Source organism: Physella acuta, unplaced genomic scaffold (genome assembly GCF_028476545.2).
Source record: "Physella acuta isolate Inbredline_101_S28 unplaced genomic scaffold, ASM2847654v3 ptg000014l, whole genome shotgun sequence".
NCBI lineage: Eukaryota > Metazoa > Mollusca > Gastropoda > Physidae > Physella > Physella acuta.
In genome coordinates this window covers 176,225-192,890 of record NW_026731534.1, presented here as the reverse complement: position 1 = coordinate 192,890, position 16,666 = coordinate 176,225, and the positions used below count along the sequence as shown (strand labels likewise).

Here is a 16,666-nt window from a genome sequence, read left to right as displayed (position 1 = left end):
TATATATATATATATATATATATATATATCATAGTTTCAGAAATCAGAGATTTATAAACTGTGCCTTCTAGAAATCCATTTATAGGAGTTTATCAATCCGACCTTGTTTAGACGAAATAACGGAAGTAATGTAAGCACGAACCCCCCCCCCCCCCCCCCCCATCCCCACCCTCACCCCCACCCGCGTCTGTTACCAGAGCTTGAGATTACAATAGCCAAATCCTATAGAAGGATATCCAAGCCTATCTAAACGGGACTCTGACAATTAAAGGATTTATTTCAATTTAAATACATACGCGGCCAGCAAATGAAGACATTCCGACGTTTAAGGGGAGGTAAATCCACGACAAAAAAATAAATGAATGGAATTTTTTTCCGGGAAGCCAAACGAGCAACGTATTGCTGATACAAACAAAAAAAAAAAAAAAAACTCCGTGAAATGAGATTTAATGACGAAATGAAATCCATGGAAACGGATTCTAGAGGGCAGATTTTAAAAATCTGTAGATTCTGAAAATATTTTAAAAAAAAATGAATATACATATTACGTGTCCTATGACTCATGTAATAACTTTAATGTAATTAAGAAATTATGATTACGCAAGTGAATGATACAAATAATTTATTTTGATTCAAGGAATTTAATTAATCTTTTTTTAAAGCTATGATTTCTTCTATACAATATTCCTACATTTAAATAAAATTCTTACTTTTACTTTTCCACCACTTCTTCCAATGGTTTGATTTAAAATATCCCTTAAACTTTTAGTAAACTTACAAGCATGAAATAGGCTAATGGATTTTGTTGTATGGATTTTTGCGAACTTGAAGAAATAGAACAATCAATACAAACGTGGAAGCCGCTACACACACACATAATGCATTGAGATTTAGACTCTTTCAAAACTCAATAATGGGGCTAAAATATTGTTTTTTCAAAAAATGTTTTAAAAGGTTTTACTGTAGTTTACAAGATGTTGTCTGAAAAACAGTGAAAATCAGACCTGCTTTTAGGCATCTCCACAGGTGAGAAAGGGCAAAGTCCTCTATCGCTCGCCGACCTCCCCCCATCCTCCCACGATCCTCTTCCCCCCCCCCCCCCCCACCTCCTAACCCGAAGAAACAGAAACTAAAATTAATATTTAAAAAATATATAATTTATGCAACGTCTGTCGAATTTCCCACCCCCACAAATTCAAGTCCGCCTACCGAAAGTTTCAAGTTCCCCATTCCCAGAAAATGTCTGAAAGAAACCATGTTGGGTATTGTGACTATTTATTAATATTAGAAACAGTGGAACCGTTTGGTCGGGTAGTTGTAGTTGATCTTCACAATGTATCAGTGGCTATTTATTGAGAATGAAATAAAAATTGTGTATGAAGACATAGTTGATATGTATATCTTGATTCCTATTCCTTGCATGAGAAAAAAAATATTAATCATTTCCTTTACAAAGTTGGGCGCCATAACCATGTGGCTTTAGAATATTAAAAACATTTTAAAATCATTATTTTATAAGGATCATCTAGCATTTAGTAATCAGGCTCATTTTCTCTTCAACTCTATATTTGGTACATTTAATTACATGTTTTTGTCTCCGCATATCCCAAAGTCTAGTTTAATTAAATTTAATTAAATTAAAATCTAATTGGCTTAGCGTTAGGGAATCAGCCTCAGAGAAACGAGCGAAGAAAAGACGACATCTAAATTAATTAGTTTTTCCATCGATAGTACTATTAGTACTGAGTAAGAAAAACTTAAACACACAAGTAAATAAGTTCATGTAAACAGAGATAAATATATAGTTATATATAGTTATATACACGGAATGGTTTTTCCTGATGTTTGGTGTATTGTACCGTAGCGTTTGACCTATATATTTTACACCATATTTCCACCGATAGCCTTGTCCATCTATTTATAGCACAGAATCGCAGCTCTGATATTTACGAGGATAACGTCTATCATGCATAGAGGGCGCCATAAACTAGCGCCATCATGCATAGAGGGCGCCATAAACTAGCGCCATCATGCATAGAGGGCGCCATAAACTAGCGCCATCATACATAGAGGGCGCGATAAACTAGCGCCATCATAGAGGGCGACATAAACTAGCGCCATCATACATAGAGGGCGCCATAAACTAGCGCCATCATACATAGAGGGCGCGATAAACTAGCGCCATCATAGAGGGCGACATAAACTAGCGCCATCATACATAGAGGGCGCCATAAACTAGCGCCATCATACATAGAGGGCGCGATAAACTAGCGCCATCATAGAGGGCCGCCATAAACTAGCGCCATCATACATAGAGGGCGCGATAAACTAGCGCCATCATAGAGGGCCGCCATAAACTAGCGCCATCATACATAAAGGGCCGCCATAAACTAGCGCCATCATAGCATTTAGTAATCAGGCTCATTTTCTCTTCAACTCTATATTTGGTACATTTAATTACATGTTTTTGTCTCCGCATATCCCAAAGTCTAGTTTAATTAAATTTAATTAAATTAAAATCTAATTGGCTTAGCGTTAGGGAATCAGCCTCAGAGAAACGAGCGAAGAAAAGACGACATCTAAATTAATTAGTTTTTCCATCGATAGTACTATTAGTACTGAGTAAGAAAAACTTAAACACACAAGTAAATAAGTTCATGTAAACAGAGATAAATATATAGTTATATATAGTTATATACACGGAATGGTTTTTCCTGATGTTTGGTGTATTGTACCGTAGCGTTTGACCTATATATTTTACACCATATTTCCACCGATAGCCTTGTCCATCTATTTATAGCACAGAATCGCAGCTCTGATATTTACGAGGATAACGTCTATCATGCATAGAGGGCGCCATAAACTAGCGCCATCATGCATAGAGGGCGCCATAAACTAGCGCCATCATGCATAGAGGGCGCCATAAACTAGCGCCATCATACATAGAGGGCGCGATAAACTAGCGCCATCATAGAGGGCGACATAAACTAGCGCCATCATACATAGAGGGCGCCATAAACTAGCGCCATCATACATAGAGGGCGCGATAAACTAGCGCCATCATAGAGGGCGACATAAACTAGCGCCATCATACATAGAGGGCGCCATAAACTAGCGCCATCATACATAGAGGGCGCGATAAACTAGCGCCATCATAGAGGGCCGCCATAAACTAGCGCCATCATACATAGAGGGCGCGATAAACTAGCGCCATCATAGAGGGCCGCCATAAACTAGCGCCATCATACATAAAGGGCCGCCATAAACTAGCGCCATCATAGAGGGCCGCCATAAACTAGCGCCATCATAGAGGGCCGCCATAAACTAGCCCCATCATAGAAGGCGCCATAAACTAGTGACATCATACAGGGCCGCCATGAACTAGCGCCATCATGCATAGAGGGCGCCATAAACTCTGAAACTTGCATGCGCCGATTCCTTGATGTGTTTAGTCCGCACAAAAATCGGACATTTCTGGAGTTGTTATCCGCCTATTGCGGTTGTTGACCGGATATTATTGACCGGAAACAATTTTTAGATGACGTGGAGAAACTATTTTTGGTGGCCTAATGGTGGGAGTTTGGTGACAGGGGTGACGGGAGGTGGGGTTAAGATGGAATATTCTTATATTTAGAGAAAAGTTCGACATTTTGCTCATTCCTTTTATTGCTTGGATGCCATGGTAGCCTAGAGGGGTACACGAACAAAGATATTGCTAATTTTTTCGGAGTCGGGCTCCGTTTCAGATGGATAAGACTTGTTGTGGATATGGATTCGGTGGTGTTGGTCTGGACCATAATTGGATGTAGCTCAACAAACAATGTAATACATTAAAACTACGTTTAAGTTCGACAACGCAGAGTAGTAGACGAACGATCAGGACATGTCTGCTGGCCGGCCCGGTCGACTCACACCCACCCACTACGTGCCCTTCCCCTTTGCGTCACATGCACGTGTGAGTAAAATAAAACCTTGATTTCGCTTAATCTATAATGCCTATGTTAAGTACATAGTTGAAGCAATCCTTTAAGTGATCGTCATCTGGTTTAAGGGATACAGTACTGAGACGTGTTGTATCGAGTTCTAAGTTGGTGGGTAAACGATAGGTGTGAGGGTGTTTATGCAGTTGTCGTGTGAGGGTGTATGTGCAGTATTCGTGTGAGGGTGTATGTGCAGTTGTCGTGTGAGTTTGTATGTGTAGTTGTCGTGTGAGTTTGTATGTGTAGTTGTCGTGTGAGTTTGTATGTGTAGTTGTCGTGTGAGTTTGTATGTGTAGTTGTCGTGAGGGTGTATGTCAAGTTGTGAGGGTGTATGTCAAGTTGTGAGGGTGTATGTGTAGTTGTCGTGTGAGGGTGTATGTGCAGTTGTTGTGAGGGTGTATGTCAAGTTGTGAGGGTGTATGTGTAGTTGTCGTGTGAGGGTATATGTGCAGTTGTTGTGAGGGTGTATGTGCAGTTGTCGTGTGAGGGTGTATGTGCAGTTGTCGTGTGAGGGTGTATGTGCAGTTGTCGTGTGAGGGTGTATGTGCAGTTGTCGTGTGAGGGTGTATGTGCAGTTGTTGTGAGGGTGTATGTCAAGTTGTGAGGGTGTATGTGTAGTTGTCGTGTGAGGGTATATGTGCAGTTGTTGTGAGGGTGTATGTGCAGTTGTCGTGTGAGGGTGTATGTGCAGTTGTCGTGTGAGGGTGTATGTGCAGTTGTCGTGTGAGGGTGTATGTGCAGTCTTCGTGTGAGGGTGTATGTGCAGTTGTCGCCTGGTTGGAAGAAGGCTGGGGAAATATTACGATGTGGGATATCGGTAGAGTTTTTTTTCTGTAAATGGATAAACACGCCAATACAAGACTGAAAAACTACTGATATTTGGTTTTTACACTTTTTTATTCTTTCACAGTTTGATGCCTAGTTATGACATTGAGGAAAGAGTTTGCTTTTTATTGTGGCAAATATGTGTTTTTAGTCCCATATTTTTCTCCAGGTCATCCTAGTAACATACAAGTTGACGAAGAGACACAACCATTAGGGAGTTGTCTACGGTCCACGTCTGCCCTGGCCGCCTCTACTGGAACATCTTTCTTTGATTCCTGCAACTCTCTGACCGCAGGCACGTCATCAACTTGGTCGGCCACAACAACAGCCAGGGTAAACAGCAGACAGGCAATCACGACAGCTTTCATTTTCTGTTGATAGAAAAAAACTACACCAGTAACAAATTATTGCACATAGACTAAATGAATTAATAAACAAACAGACAACCTAACGCTAATACTAAAGTTTGTTTGGGTGTTTATTGTCACAAACAAACAAAAATAAATTACAATATTAAAAGCTTGAATGTATTTAGATTATTTCAAAATTATTAAAATACGTTTGAAAATTATTATATAATTACATGAAATCAATTGAATAGGGTATAGTTAAACATAGATTACGATATAATACGTAAAAGTCATAGTAGCCTTAGTCAAAGAAGTCAAAAATAAAAAACTACTTATGCAATAGTAAGATAATTAAAACATTTTAAAATTATTTAGTATGTGAGAGAAAAAAGGATTTTGGTATATGAATTTAAAGTAAGAATTAAATAATTAAACAGTGTGTTTGTGTGAGAGAGAGAGAGAGAGAGAGAGAGAGAGAGAGAGTCTGTGTGTCGTTTAATAAGTTTTGAAATACAAAACAAATTCGTTGTGAATTGCTATTTTAGAAAATGTGTGTGATTTAAACAAAGCAATACAAACATAACGAAATAAAAAATGATTTTCAAATAGTAACAAACTATTTACCGAACTAAAGTGGCAGAGGTGCTAAGACAGACCTTTACTGAAAAGCCTTGAAGTGTTGAGCTACAAGCCACGTATACTTATATACTACATGAGGCAGCATTAATGTATTCAAATATTCTGCGATTATGGTTATGTCGCTAATGAAATTCAGAAGGATCCGATTGTCTATCACCTTACAAAGCCTGTAAGAAAACAAAAAAATTGCATAATAACATAAATAATGTACGCATCTGGCGAGCTAAAAATAAGATCAGACGACAGAACAGATAAGATTTGACAAAACCTATTCGTGGTCTACCCAGCAACATACACAAATCTTTTCATGCACGTACAAACACCCCCGCCTCTTCCCTCCCACACATGTATATACATATTCATTTACATATTATATGTAAATATATATTATATAAATAAATAAATAAATAAATATATATATATATATATATATATATATATATATATATATATATATATATATATATATATATATATATATATATATATATATATATATATATATCGGTGTGAGTTGCTAATCGTTTAGAATATTAACGAGAACCAGGGGCGTAGCGAGGGGGGGGGCGGGGGTGCGGACCTCACCGGGTGACACCATTTAGGGGGGTGACACCAAGGCAAAAAATAGCAAAATATATAGAGAAAAACTTGAGGGGGGTGCAAATCGAAAACTTAAGGGGTGGGGGGGGGGGGTGCAAATCGAAAGTTTTGAGGGGGGGGGTGTAAATCGAAAACTTGAAAGTTTGTCCCCGGGATGGTCGCTACGCCTCTGGGGGGTGACACCATTAAGTGCCACACCGGGCGACACCCGACCTCGCTACGCCACTGACAAGAACTACTTAAAAGTTAGCATAATTTGTTATTTGAAACAAACTAGATTAAGTAAAAGGCTCATCTGTAATATTGATAACGTTAGCCTTAAGGCTTTTATCCACGACTCATTGACGTGTACGATTTCAAATCGCTGCTAAAATTATTTTAATGTAAGCTTTACGATGTTTATCCCATATCACATACAGCTGTTAAATATGCAAAAGTCTCGAGTTTTAATCCTGGCTCAAGTTTATACAAAGTCACTTAGTACTCCCCCATATGATGAATACATTTAATGAAACTATGGCGTTTGAGTGTAATACAAGCCACACTATCACAATTTATGCCAAGGTCAAGTAAACTATTTTTTTTTAATTTTTTGCTAAAAGAACTGCAATGTTATACATGGAAACTTGATCTAACAAGATCTGTGCAAGTCGGTTCGCTAACTGTACTTTGCTTTATGTTAAAGAGTAGTCAGCTTCTCGCTCACCTACCGACACGGACGGTCACGACACAACGTTTACCCTGGCTCATACACACACAGATCTGCTCGATAAATGAAATGATTTAACAGCTATTCAATGATTCTTTCATGCCAAGTTAACCTTGCTGGGACTTACCAATGGTTCCAGATCAATAACAGGTGTTAGATAAAGATGTCTATCGTCGCCCTACTCTTCCTGGTTGTTCTCGAATATGTTACTCACATTCTATGCCTGCTGAAAGAAACACTGTTTGTGAAGATTTTGAGTATACTCCTGTGGAGATTTCTGCGGACATTTTTTTTTTAAATTTCGCAAGGGCGGCGCCCTAGCAGGAAGCAGAGGTGTAGCAACGTATTCAGGCGCCTGGGGCGAACTATTAATGTTGTGCCAAGACTATTCAAACGCTGGCAAAAAGGCGCCCATCCCTACATACACTCTCATACATACAACAATTCAGGAAATCTATTTTCTTAAATTTGACTGAAGAATGAGGATTTAAAAATTCTACCCCTTTTGGCGCCCCCCTTCGGTCGGTGCCTGGGGTCTCTGGCAGGAAGCGATGCAATTTTTCTCCATAAAAATAAAGTCGGACGCGATTTGACATTGTTCTTACGAGTGCCATGACATTTTGTGGAGTCATTGAGTTGACCCGTGTTCGTTGGATTGATAAGTAAGTTTGCATGCTGTAAACCCTTGCAAAGACAAGTGTTCATCAAACCTGGCTTTCATCATTGATTCTGCTTACTGTTACTAGCTACTAAATGTGAGAACCACTTTTAGAGCTCACCCTACACGTGACTTAGTTCACGTGACTGTAGACCAGTGGCGTAGGCAGGGGGGGGATAGGGGGGGTCATAACCCTCCCATAGACCCCTCGGTATATATAAAAAGTATGAGTGGGGGTGCAAATCGAAAGTTTGAGGGGGGGGGGGGGGTGCAAATCAAAAGTTTGATGCGGGGGTGCAAATCGAAAGTTTGTGGGGGTGGTGCAAATCAAAAGTTTGAGGGGGGGCGGGTGCAAATCGAAAGTTTGTCCCCGGGTAAAAATTGGAACCCCCCCCCCCCCCCCTTGAGACGATTCTGGCTACGCCACTGCTGTAGACTACTACATATTTTACTATACACTTGCTTTTAATTCCCGGCAGAGAAGTTGCTCGGATCCTTCTATTAGTTGAATCATATTATTTTCATTATTACGGTACAATTATTCTTTTTACCATTAACAATCAGGTCTTAGATTATTCATCATATATCAAACACAAACTAATAACGCCCACTATCCAGATTGTAGCAACGTAATAAATACATGCAGCGATTAGTAAATATACACTTCAATAAGAACAAAATGTGTTCCTAATCCGGGAATTTAGCCTTAAGGCTAAAATTGAAACACGTGGTGTTAGATTGTGTATTGGGATGTCTTTGAAAACAAATCTTTTTACATGTTATATTTTAGTAAATCTTTGCAATATTGTATACATTTAAAAGCAGGGCTGCTAAAGTGGTATTAATGCATGGGTGCTATCCATTGTGAGTGTATTGAGTGTATTCTACATGCAACCATGTGTTTCCCACTTAATAAATTTTCAAATAATGATCAGTTTCTTCCAGGCATCTCTTCGGGGGGGGGGGGGGGGGGGAGGGGGGAGGGGAGGGGGGGCGAAAAACGTCTACGGTCAGCCCCACGCCCCTTCCCTTCAAAGATCGAATTGGAATTTATATAGAAAATATACTTTTACCATTGTTCTCCCCCTCGGAAATTTAGTCCGCCCCCACCCTCCCTAACGAAAAGTATCACGTCCATTATCACCCCCCCCCCCCCCAAAACCTGGGTAAAAAATGTCTGAAAAAAACAAAAATAATGATCACCTAGAATATTATACCTTAATAAAGTAAAATATTGGAATGTGCCTCTACATATTTAATGACTTCAGTATACGTCCTGAGCTCAGGTTTTTTTTAACGTGAACGTGAAATTTTGAAATGTCATGACGTCATGCCGTGCTGACGTCACGTATCGATGAGATGTGAGAGGCAGTCCAAAAAATTAAGTTTTTACAGTAAACATTAGTCCGAAGATTTTCAGCCAAGACAGTCAAGTCTAGATCTAGATCTCCCATGTATTGTCAATAGACCAGTCGTTATGTGTCCGTTTGTTTCGACTAGAACGCCATATTTGATATGCTTACAGTGACTACACACCACTGATAGGGGGCCACTAAGGTTCAAACAATTGAACTGCCAATTACAATCCTTTAATCATCTCACCTCATTAGCATGTCGTTTTTAATAAAAGATATAGAGATTAATTAGAACGATTATCAAACAGGACCCACAGTTTTATAATTAACAAAGATATATTAATTAATCAAATACCATATGAAAATATAATGACTTGAATATAAATTATAAACCAAAATTATGCAGGCGAAGTCGGTTGTATGAAATGAAAGAAGATTTTGTTATCAATATTCCTTTGGTATTTTATGATAAGTGGGTTTATGATACATTCAGATTACGTGTAGTTTTGTGATTTCTGTAGCGTGGGCAGTGTAAGTGCTAGAATAATGTGCTAAAATAATGTGCTAAAATAATGTGCTAGAATAATGTGCTAGAATAATGTGCTTTGTAATTACTATGGAATAATGTGGTCTTTTACCATTTCTATGGAAACATGTGGTGTGTTGTCAAATTTAATTTTTGTCTGATTAAGTGCTGTGAGTTCAAAACTTAAAGCAAAAAGGTGACATCCATTAGGATAACTAGTGCTGCTCTTATCAATTATGTTAATTACGCTAATAAAGCAGGCTTCTAATTATATTAAATCTCGAGGCAACCATTTTTATCATCCAGTAAAATACATTTTGAAATCACGACACAAAGGTTAATGCGAAACTTGTAAACAAATACAGGTAATTCGCAATAACGAATGTTATAAAAACACAAGGCATAATATATTGACATTTGACATATGTTTGCATTTTTTAAAGCATTGAGCAATAATTAACATAAATAGATGGAAAACTATAAATTAACTGTATAACGATGAAATGAGAAACGTAAGCTTTCTATATTTAAATTTACTAGCATAAACGTTTTATCATATTTAAACGCATCATCTAAAATTGACTGTGTTTTGAAAAGACATACACAAAAACCCCAGACATCTAGATTTGAAGATGTTGATGTTACACATCGGTAGACAGGGATGTGTTGTTTCACATTTTACCTATTTATGAGAGGTTTTCCCACGACCCTCAATATTCGCAGGGTTTACTTTCTGACATCAAAGTAAGACGATCACTCCCCACCCACGTAATATTATTTACATTACAATTGTACTAAATTCAAATAGAGTTAAGAATCCCTGCACATTCCCCCATACAAATATGAGAGATGCGTTCACACATTCCAGGCCAAAAGCTATGAGATATTCCACACATCGGGGTAGAAATATGAACAATGTCTCCCCCACATTTTTTGTAAAATATGAACGATGTCTCCCCCACATTTCTTGTAAAATATAAACGATATCTCCTAACGTTCCCGGCCAACGGTCCCGTACATCACGTGACCAGCCAACGGTCCCACACATCACGTGACCAGCCAACGGTCCCATACATCACGTGACCGGCCATCGGTCCCATACATCACGTGACCGGCCAACGGTCCCATACATCACGTGACCAGCCAACGGTCCCATACATCACGTGACTGGCCGGCTGTCAAAAGTTCCAGAGTACCCAACACACTAGAGCCCCGGGCGACTCCCATCGATTGGCTGAAGTTATGTTATCATGGCGTCGTGTCCAGCCATGCGGAACAGCTAAATGATGTCCTAATGTCTGGATGGTACTAGGAAAGATGACCTAATGTCTGGAGTCTTCTAGAAAAGATGACCTTATGTCAGGATGGTACTAGGAAAGATGACCTAATGTCTGTATGCTACTAGGAAAGATGACCTAATGTCTGTCAGGTACTAGGAAAGATGACATAATGTCTGTCAGGTACTAGGAAAGATGACATAATGTCTGTCAGGTACTAGAAAAGATGACCTAATATCTGTATGCTACTAGGAAAGATGACCTAATGTCTGTCAGGTACTGGGAAAGATGACCTAATGTCTGTCAGGTACTAGGAAAGATGACATAATGTCTGTCAGGTACTAGAAAAGATGACCTAATATCTGTATGCTACTAGGAAAGATGACCTAATGTCTGTCAGGTACTGGGAAAGATGACCTAATGTCTGTCAGGTACTAGGAAAGATGACCTAATGTCTGTCAGGTACTAGGAAAGATGACCTAATGTATGTCAGGTACTAGGAAAGATGACCTAATGTCTGTCAGGTACTAAGAAAGATGACATAATGTCTGTCAGGTACTAGAAAAGATGACCTAATGTCTGTATGCTACTAGGAAAGATGACCTAATGTCTGTCAGGTACTAGGAAAGATGACCTAATGTCTGTCAGGTACTAGGAAAGATGACCTAATGTCTGTCAGGTAATAGGAAAGATGACCTAATGTCTGTCAGGTACTAGAAAAGATGACCTAATGTCTGTCAGGTACTAGGAAAGATGACCTAATGCCTGGATGCTACTAGGAAAGATGACCTATTGTCTGTATGCTACTAAGAAAGATGACCTAATGTCTGGCTGGTACTTGGAAGAATGACCTAATGTCTGTTTAAAAACTTTCTTTAAAATAAGATAATCAAATTCTTTTTTCGTTGTATGCATAGATGGAGAGAAAAATATTTTGTTTGTCTGGCCTGTGTTTGTCTTAACATGTTGTTTGTCTAGCCTGTGTTTGTCTCTACAGTTGGGTAGACACCACTAAACCATCCCGACCAGCAGTCATTTGATCATTGGCTGTTTGTTATGGGAGCTCGTACAGGTCACAGTTAATGGTGGGACGCTTGTCTGTTTGTGGTCAGTGGATGGTCAGTCTTTGGTTAGTCACTAGTCAGTCTTTGGTTATTCACTAGTCAGTCTTTGGTTAGTCACTGGTCAGTCTTTGGTTAGTCAGATGTCAGTCTTTGGTTATTCACTAGTCAGTCTTTGGTTAGACAAATGTCAGTCTTTGGTTAGTCACTGGTCAGTCTTTGGTTAGTTACTAGTCAGTCTTTGGTTAGTCAGATGTCAGTCTTTGGTTAGTCACTAGTCAGTCTTTGGTTAGACAAATGTCAGTCTTTGGTTAGTCAGATGTCAGTCTTAGGTTAGTCACTGGTCAGTCTTTGGTTAGTCACTAGTCAGTCTTTGGTTAGACAAATGTCAGTCTTTGGTTAGTCAGATGTCAGTCTTTGGTTAGTTACTAGTCAGTCTTTGGTTAGACAAATGTCAGTCTTTGGATAGTCACTAGTCAGTCTTTGGTTAGTCACTAGTCAGTCTTTGGTTAGACAAATGTCAGTCTTTGGTTAGTCACTAGTCAGTCTTTGATTATTCACTGGTCAGTCTCTGGTTAGTCACTGGTCAGTTTTTGGTTAGTCAGATGTTAGTCTTTGGTTAGTCACTAGTCAGTCTTTGGTTAGTCACTGGTCAGTCTTTGTTTAGTCACTGGTCAGTCTTTGGTTAGTCACTAGTCAGTCTTTGGTTAGTCACTGGTCAATCTTTGGTTAGTCACTGGTCAGTCTTTGGTTAGTCACTGGTCAGTCTTTGGTTAGTCAGATGTCAGTCTTTGGTTAGTCACTGGTCAGTCTTTGTTTAGTCACTGGTCAGTCTTTGGTTAGTCAGATGTCAGTCTTTGGTTATTCACTAGTCAGTCTTTGGTTAGTCAGATGTCAGTCTTTGGTTAGTCACTGGTCAGTCTTTGGTTAGTCAGATGTCAGTCTTTGGTTATTCACTAGTCAGTCTTTGGTTAGTCAGATGTCAGTCTTTGGTTAGTCACTGGTCAGTCTTTGTTTAGTCACTGGTCAGTCTTTGTTTAGTCACTGGTCAGTTTTTGGTTAGTCAGATGTCAGTCTCTGGTTAGTCACTGGTCAGTTTTTGGTTAGTCAGATGTTAGTCTTTGGTTAGTCACTGGTCAGTCTTTGGTTAGTCAGATGTTAGTCTTTGGTTAGTCACTGGTCAGTCTTTGGTTATTCACTAGTCAGTCTTTGGTTAGTCACTGGTCAGTCTTTGGTTAGTCAGATGTCAGTCTTTGGTTATTCACTAGTCAGTCTTTGGTTAGACAAATGTCAGTCTTTGGTTAGTCACTGGTCAGTCTTTGGTTAGTCACTGGTCAGTCTTTGGTTAGTCAGATGTCAGTCTTTGGTTATTCACTAGTCAGTCTTTGGTTAGACAAATGTCAGTCTTTGGTTAGTCAGATGTTAGTCTTTGGTTAGTCACTAGTCAGTCTTTGGTTAGTCACTGGTCAGTCTTTGGTTAGTCACTGGTCAGTCTTTGGTTAGTCAGATGTCAGTCTTTGGTTATTCACTAGTCAGTCTTTGGTTAGACAAATGTCAGTCTTTGGTTAGTCAGATGTCAGTCTTTGGTTAGTCACTGGTCAGTCTTTGTTTAGTCACTGGTCAGTCTTTGGTTAGTCACTAGTCAGTCTTTGGTTAGTCACTAGTCAGTCTTTGGTTAGTCACTGGACAGTCTTTGGTTAGTCACTGGTCAGTCTTTGGTTAGTCACTAGTCAGTCTTTGGTTAGTCACTAGTCAGTCTTTGGTTAGTCACTAGTCAGTCTTTGGTTAGTCACTGGACAGTCTTTGGTTAGTCACTGGACAGTCTTTGGTTAGTCACTGGACAGTCTTTGGTTAGTCACTGGACAGTCTTTGGTTAGTCACTGGTCAGTCTTTGGTTAGTCACTGGTCAGTCTTTGGTTAGTCACTGGTCAGTCTTTGGTTAGTCAGATGTTAGTCTTTGGTTAGTCACTGGTCAGTCTTTGGTTAGTCACTAGTCAGTCTTTGGTTAGTCAAATGTCAGTCTTTGGTTAGTCAGATGTCAGTCTTTGGTTAGTCACTGGTCAGTCTTTGGTTAGTCAAATGTCAGTCTTTGGTTAGTCAGATGTTAGTCTTTGGTTAGTCAGATGTTAGTCTTTGGTTAGTCACTAGTCAGTCTTTGGTTAGCCACTGGTCAGTCTTTGGTTAGCCACTGGTCAGTCTTTGGTTAGTCACTAGTCAGTCTTTGGTTAGACAAATGTCAGTCTTTGGTTAGTCAGATGTCAGTCTTTGGTTAGTCACTGGTCAGTATTCAGTTATTCATTGGTCAGTCTTCAGTTAGTCACTGGTCAGTCTTTGGTTAGTCAGATGTCAGTCTTTGGTTAGACAAATGTCAGTCTTTGGTTAGCCACTGGTCAGTCTTTGGTTAGTCACTGCTCAGTCTTTGGTTAGCCACTGGTCAGTCTTTGGTTAGTCACTAGTCAGTCTTTGGTTAGACAAATGTCAGTCTTTGGTTAGTCACTGGTCAGTCTTCGATTAGTCACTAGTCAGTCTTTGGTTAGTCACTAGTCAGTCTTTGGTTAGACAAATGTCAGTCTTTGGTTAGTCACTAGTCAGTCTTTGGTTAGACAAATGTCAGTCTTTGATTAGTCACTAGTCAGTCTTTGGTTAGTCACTAGTCAGTCTTTGGTTAGTCACTGGTCAGTCTTTGGTTAGTCACTGGTCAGTCTTTGTTTAGTCACTAGTCAGTCTTTGGTTAGTCACTAGTCAGTCTTTGGTTAGTCACTGGTCAGTCTTTGTTTAGTCACTGGTCAGTCTTTGGTTAGTCAGATGTCAGTCTTTGGTTATTCACTAGTCAGTCTTTGGTTAGTCAGATGTCAGTCTTTGGTTAGTCACTGGTCAGTCTTTGTTTAGTCACTGGTCAGTCTTTGTTTAGTCACTAGTCAGTCTTTGGTTAGTCACTAGTCAGTCTTTGGTTAGTCACTGGACAGTCTTTGGTTAGTCACTGGTCAGTCTTTGGTTAGTCAGATGTCAGTCTTTGGTTATTCACTAGTCAGTCTTTGGTTAGACAAATGTCAGTCTTTGGTTAGTCAGATGTTAGTCTTTGGTTAGTCACTAGTCAGTCTTTGGTTAGTCACTGGTCAGTCTTTGGTTAGTCACTAGTCAGTCTTTGGTTAGACAAATGTCAGTCTTTGGTTAGTCAGATGTTAGTCTTTGGTTAGTCACTAGTCAGTCTTTGGTTAGTCACTGGTCAGTCTTTGGTTAGTCACTGGTCAGTCTTTGGTTAGTCAGATGTCAGTCTTTGGTTATTCACTAGTCAGTCTTTGGTTAGACAAATGTCAGTCTTTGGTTAGTCAGATATCAGTCTTTGGTTAGTCACTGGTCAGTCTTTGTTTAGTCACTGGTCAGTCTTTGGTTAGTCACTAGTCAGTCTTTGGTTAGTCACTAGTCAGTCTTTGGTTAGTCACTGGACAGTCTTTGGTTAGTCACTGGTCAGTCTTTGGTTAGTCACTAGTCAGTCTTTGGTTAGTCACTAGTCAGTCTTTGGTTAGTCACTGGACAGTCTTTGGTTAGTCACTGGACAGTCTTTGGTTAGTCACTGGACAGTCTTTGGTTAGTCACTGGACAGTCTTTGGTTAGTCACTGGTCAGTCTTTGGTTAGTCACTGGTCAGTCTTTGGTTAGTCACTGGTCAGTCTTTGGTTAGTCAGATGTCAGTCTTTGGTTAGTCACTGGTCAGTCTTTGGTTAGTCAGATGTTAGTCTTTGGTTAGTCACTGGTCAGTCTTTGGTTAGTCACTAGTCAGTCTTTGGTTAGTCAAATGTCAGTCTTTGGTTAGTCAGATGTCAGTCTTTGGTTAGTCACTGGTCAGTCTTTGGTTAGTCAAATGTCAGTCTTTGGTTAGTCAGATGTTAGTCTTTGGTTAGTCAGATGTTAGTCTTTGGTTAGTCACTAGTCAGTCTTTGGTTAGCCACTGGTCAGTCTTTGGTTAGCCACTGGTCAGTCTTTGGTTAGTCACTAGTCAGTCTTTGGTTAGACAAATGTCAGTCTTTGGTTAGTCAGATGTCAGTCTTTGGTTAGTCACTGGTCAGTATTCAGTTAGTCATTGGTCAGTCTTCAGTTAGTCACTGGTCAGTCTTTGGTTAGTCAGATGTCAGTCTTTGGTTAGACAAATGTCAGTCTTTGGTTAGCCACTGGTCAGTCTTTGGTTAGTCACTGCTCAGTCTTTGGTTAGCCACTGGTCAGTCTTTGGTTAGTCACTAGTCAGTCTTTGGTTAGACAAATGTCAGTCTTTGGTTAGTCACTGGTCAGTCTTCGATTAGTCACTAGTCAGTCTTTGGTTAGTCACTAGTCAGTCTTTGGTTAGACAAATGTCAGTCTTTGGTTAGTCACTAGTCAGTCTTTGGTTAGACAAATGTCAGTCTTTGATTAGTCACTAGTCAGTCTTTGGTTAGTCACTAGTCAGTCTTTGGTTAGTCACTGGTCAGTCTTTGGTTAGTCACTGGTCAGTCTTTGTTTAGTCACTGGTCAGTCTTTGTTTAGTCACTGGTCAGTCTTTGGTTAGTCAGATGTCAGTCTTTGGTTATTCACTAGTCAGTCTTTGGTTAGTCAGATGTCAGTCTTTGGTTAGTCACTGGTCAGTCTTTGTTTAGTCACTGGTCAGTCTTTGTTTAGTCACTAGTCAGTCTTTGGTTAGTCACTAGTCAGTCTT

At 39.7% G+C, this 16,666-nt stretch overlaps 1 long non-coding RNA gene across 1 annotated transcript; it reads right to left on the bottom strand.

The window, feature by feature from the left end:
- Positions 1-4,858: 4,858 nt before the first annotated feature.
- Positions 4,859-5,834, bottom strand: LOC131936292 (uncharacterized). The gene is made up of 2 exons (XR_009386046.1): positions 5,780-5,834; positions 4,859-5,176 (listed from the first exon to the last, which is right to left on the bottom strand). It is a non-coding gene; the product is annotated as an uncharacterized LOC131936292 (long non-coding RNA).
- Positions 5,835-16,666: the final 10,832 nt, after the last annotated feature.